The following is a 5,845-nucleotide window of genomic DNA, read 5'->3' as shown; positions in this document are numbered from 1 at the left end:
GTTGACCCGGAGAAAGTTCCTCAATAAACCTCCTAACTCTCTATCTCTCGGTAGTAGAAGAAGAATAGCATGATGGTCAAGATCCACAAATTGAGTCTCATACTGTGTAACAGACATAGAGCCATGCTGAAGACGCTCGAGCTGCCTTCGATAGTCTTATCTCTGAGTGATAGGAAGGAACTTCACAAGGAATAGTTGAGAGAACTGGTCCCAAGTAAGAGTAGGTGACCCAGCTAGTCTGGTCAACATATAATCCTTCCACAATCTCTTGGCGGAACCCGTCAAATGGAATGCAGTAAAATCGACCCCATTGGTCTTCACTATGCCCATGTTTCGTAACACCTCATGATAGTTGTCAAGATAATCCTGAGGGTACTCTGAAGATGCACCACTGAAGTAAACTGTAATGAACTTGGTAAACCTATCCAACCTCCATAAAGCATCAGCAAACATAGTTGATCCATCACCAGTCGGTGCCGCAACACCCGGCTGAACTACCCCAACTGGCTAGGCTGCTAGAATCTAAAACTGGGGAGCCATGTGATCTGGAGTGTGAGTAGCGGGAGTCTATACTCCTCCCCTAGCCTGGGAGACGGTTGGTGCCATAGGGAATATGCCAGTCTGGGCTACACTCTCCATAAGGCCCACTAAATGGAACAAGGCGTCCTGAAGCGCTGGTGTGGCAATGAACCCCTCCGGAACCTGAGCTGGTCTAGCTGGAACAGACTAGGATGGAACCTCCTCGTCAAACTCAACCTGAGGCTTCACTGCTGGTGCTGGTACTCGAGCTCGGGGCTGAGCTCTACCCCTGCCTCGGCCTCTGGCACGACCTCAGCCTCAACCTATGCCCCTTGTAGGAGCTGTCACTGGGGGCTCTGGCTGCTACTCTACTGAAGATGTGGTACGTGTTCTCATCATATGCGAAGGACAAGAGTAGAAGAGTTCGATTAGTACGGAGAGAACAAAATCGTATGACAGAGAAGAATAAAAGTGAAATTGTTCCTAAACTCTGTAGCCTCTAGGTGATAAATACAGATGTCTCCGTACTGATCCCCCAGACTCTACTAAGCCTGTTCGTGAATTGTGAGACCTAGGCAACCTAGTGCTTTGATACCAACTTGTCACGACCTGGAATTCCCATTGTCGGGACTGTGATGGCGCCTAACATTTCACTTGCTAGGCAATCCAATGATTGAGATCATCAAGCCAAATTCTTAACTTTTTTAGTGATAAACATTAAATAAGCCATAACAAGGTAAAAAGAAAAGCGCGGAATTCAATAATAACATTAATACTTATACACAACTACCCAGAATCTGGTGTCACAATCCACAAACTACTAAGATTTAGCTACAAGTAAGGTGTCTGAAGGAAATACAACTATTTTCCATATAAATGAAACAGTAAAGGAAATGCGTAGAAGAGGACGCTAGGTCCTGCAGATGCCAATAAGACTACCTTGGGTCTCCAAACAGATCAAGCTAGCAGCTAGACTCAGGGTCAACTCGGTCCGGTACCAAATTTTGCATAAAAAGTGCAGAGTGCAATATCAGCACAATCGACCCCATGTACTAGTAAGTGTCGAGTCTAACCTTGGCGGAGTGGTGACGAGGCTAAGACAATACACATTCATAAATCTGTGCAGTTAAACAATATACGAGCATAATGACAACTAATAGAAGCTGAACAGATAATAACGGGAGAGGAAACATGCTGAGGGGAGTACAAGATAAAGAAAACTGTAACAGTAAAGAAACCACAGCAAACAATATGCTTTGCGCCAATAAAAGTATTAAACACAGTAAAGACAAGTGCACGGCATCACTCTTCGTGCTTTTACTCTCAACCTCACCATAATAATTAACAAAAACGGCATGGAATCACCCTTAGTGCATTAACTCTCATCCTCACTGTCGCGCCCCCTTTTTCTTGCGAAATCCGGCTTCGACATTTGATAACTCCTTTGAGAGGGTAGGGAAAAGGAATTGGTTAGAGTCGCCACCTAACGAATTAAGTTGTGTTAGGGCACCTAGAGCAGATAACTCATATTATACCAGTTTGCATCACCAGAGATCGGGTAAGGGCTCGAAATTGCCTCGAAGAGAAGGTGTTAGGTACTCTTTGAGATCCATAACTGTAGGTCCCAACCGAACTCAATTATGAATTAATCTAATAAACAAGCGCGAGAGTTATTTAATAAGGATGGGGGGTCCTAAAGACTATCAATTACATATTGCATGCGATGAACATAGACAAGAAATTATTCAAAAGAGACACAAAATCGAACCAGATCTGGTCCAAATGAAAAGGGTCTAAAACCCTAATTTAGGGTAAGTAAAAGAAATCGACAAAAATAGGCAGATTTATGCATAATAGGACGAATATAGACGGGATAGTATTTAAAATTAAAGCCTGGACCAGTTTTGGTTCGAACTAAAAGAGGATATGAAAACCCTAACCTTAGGGTTAAGTACGAATCAGTGAGCGATACGGAAAATAATCGTACTTACGAAGAGCAAGTGATGAACACGGACGGAATAAACAGCAAATTAAGGATTTGAACCAATTTTAGGTTCGATTCATACAAGATCCGATTTCCATATTACGCAAGAAATTATGTAATACCATAAATGGTAACCAGTAGGGAGGAGGGGTCAATAAGGTAAGGGAATCGTGGATTGATCCCATTTTGAGTCGGAATCGGAGGGATTTGGGGGGTGGCGGCGCTAGGGTTTATAGAGGAGGGGAGAAGGTTCGAGAGAGCTCAAGGGCGGCGGGGCTGGGATAGTGGTCTCTAAGATTTGGAGGTGGGGATATAAGGAAAAGGTGGGGTTGTTTGTGAGCCGGTGATCAACGGCTGGGATTTAGGCAAGGTTGGGTCGGTTCCAGACTGGGTTAGGGGGTTATGGATTGGGCATAAGTGTTGGGCTAAGGATTTGGGTAGGTGTAAATGGGCTAATGTGTTGGGTTATGCTTGGGTAGCTTAGGTCCGAAATATATTAAAAATTGGGCCAGATTTTAAATAGCCAAATTTAACCAATAAATAATTTGTAAATAGATAAATAAAAAAATATTATTTGTGCACTAAAATAATTTAAAATAGTTATTTAGTATTTTAAAAATATAAAAAATTATTTTCTACACAAATAGTGTAATTATACATTAATATGGGCTATTTATTGCAAAGATGTGCAATTTGGCCTTAAAAATGCAAATGTAACTATAAAAAATACACTTAAAATATTTAATCATTATGTTGGCATAATGATGGTTGGCATAATGATGATTTTCCCCACTTGTGGGATTATACTGGGTCGTTGTTGTTGTTGGCATAATGATGATTTTAGATGGTTAAATCATCATAAAAATAATATGAAGGATAATTATTGGATATTTATGTAATAAAATACATAAATAAATTGATTTAAAGCCTTTAAACATATGGAAAATTATGAAAAATACTTGTGCATTCTTGTAAATCAGATGATGATGCATGTGCACTGTTTGAAAGTATATATATATATGGAAAGTATAAGGGAAAAATTAGGTATCAACAGCTACCCCTCTTTACCCGGAAAGGATGAAAGAGTTGTCGGGTAAAGTATTGATGACCGATTTTGACCGAATGGGGTGTTTTGAAAAATATAGGTTGCACCCTTGTCACTGAGTTGCCTATATATCCCTGGTTTTACAGGAATCAGGTCGTGTGTATTTCTAGACCAAACGACAAATGAAACCGATGGAATTGTTATAGGAATAGTCGTGTGTTTCGGAAAGGGTTCTCTTGGGAAGGATAGTATCGGATGGATTTATACGGAGTTATGAATGTGAATCTGAAACGTAATGGATGTATCATAGGGCATATATCTGAAAGGTCATGGAGTAAAGGCGAGTAATTGATGGGAGTTGGTTATGTCCGGGATAATGGTCAGGTGTGAATGGTATGAGTGGAAACCAGAGCAAAGCTTGCTCTTATTTGAAGAACGGTTAACTCCTGAATTAACTGCAAAACTTAAAACACAATACGTGCAAATATATATGGATTATTACACGATACGTGCAAATATATATATTGCAAATATACGTGAGACAGAGCTTAGTCTCATGCAAAGAGAAGGAAATGCTTAGCCTTATGCAAATAGGGAGGCAGGGCCTAGCCTCATGCAAGAATTGAGACAGAGCTTAGTCTCATGCAAAGAGAAGGCAATGCTTAGCCATATGCAAATACGGAGGCAGGGCGTAGCCTCATGCAACAATTGAGACCGAGCTTAGTCTCATACAAAGAGAAGGCAATTATTAGCCTTATGCAAATACGGAGGCAGGGATTAGCCTCATGCAAGAATTGAGACAGAGCTTAGTCTCATGCAAAGAGAAGGAAATGCTTAGCCTTATGCAAATAGGAAGTTCGGGCTTAGCCTCATACAAGAATTGAGACAGAGCTTAGTCTCATGCAAAGAGAAGGAAATGCTTAGCCTTATGCAAATAGGAAGGTAGGGCTTAGCCTCATGCAAGAATTGATACAGAGCTTAGTCTCATGTAAAGAAAAGGCAACACATAGCCTTATGCAAATAGGGAGGCAGGGCTTTGCCTTATGCAAGAATTGAGACAGAGCTTAGTCTCATGCAAAGAGAAGGCAATGCTTAGCCTTATGCAAATACAAAGGCATAGATTAGCCTCATGCAAGAATTGAGACAAAGCTTAGTCTCATGCAAAGAGAAGGCAATGCTTTGCCTTATGCAAATAGGGAGGCGGGGCTTAGACTCATGCAAGAATTGAGACAGAGCTTAGTCTCATGTAAAGAGAAGGCAATGCTTAGCCTTATGAAAATAAGGATGCAGGGCTTAGCCTCATGCAAGAAAAGGGAGACAGGGCTTAGCCTCATGCAAGAAAAGGGAGACAAGGCTTAGTCTCTTACAGGATTTGAGACAGAGCTTAGTCTCATACAAAGAGAAGGCAGGCAATGCTTAGCCTTATGCAAACAGGGAGGCTGGGCATATCCTCATGCAAGAATTGAGACAGGGCTTAGTCTCATACAAAGAGAAGGCAATTCTTAGCCTTATGAAAATAGGGAGGCAAGGCTTAGCCTTATGCAAGAATTGAGATAGAGCTTAGTCTCATGCAAAGAGAAGGCAATGCTTAGCCTTATGCAACTAGGGAAGCAGGGCTTAGCCTCATGCAAGAATTGAGACAAAGATTAGTCTCATGCAAAGAGAAGGCAATACTTAGCCTTATGCAAATACGGAGGTAGGGCTTAGCCTCATGCAAGAATTGAGACGGAGCTTAGTCTCATGCAAAGAGAAGGAAATGCTTAGCCTTATGCAAATAGGAAGGTAGGGCTTAGCCTCAAGCAAGAATTGAGACAGAGCTTAGTCTCATGAAAAGAAAAGGCAATGCTTAGCTTATGCAAATAGGGAGGCAGGGCTTTGCTTTCATGCAAGAATTGAGACAGAGCTTAGTCTCGTGCAAAAAGAAGACAATACTTAGCCTTATGGAAATACGGAGGCAGGGCTTAGCCTCATGCAAGAATTGAGACAGAGCTTAGTCTCATGCAAAGAGAAGGCAATGCTTAGCCTTATGCAAAAAGGGAGGCAGGGTTTAGCCTTATGCAAGAATTGAGACAGAGCTTAGTCTCATGAAAAGAGACGGCAATGCTTAGCCTTGTGCAAATAGCGAGGCAAGACTTAGACTTATGTAAGAATTGAGACAGAGCTTAGTCTCATGCAAAGAGAAGTCAATGCTTAGCCTTATGCAAAAAGGGAGGCAGGACTTAGCCTCATGCAAGAAAAGGGAGACAAGGCTTAGCCTCATGCAAAAAAAGGGAGACAAGGCTTAGTCTCTTGCAGGA

Source organism: Nicotiana sylvestris, chromosome 5, assembly GCF_000393655.2.
Source record: "Nicotiana sylvestris chromosome 5, ASM39365v2, whole genome shotgun sequence".
NCBI lineage: Eukaryota > Viridiplantae > Streptophyta > Magnoliopsida > Solanales > Solanaceae > Nicotiana > Nicotiana sylvestris.
Note: the sequence above shows the minus strand (reverse complement) of the source record.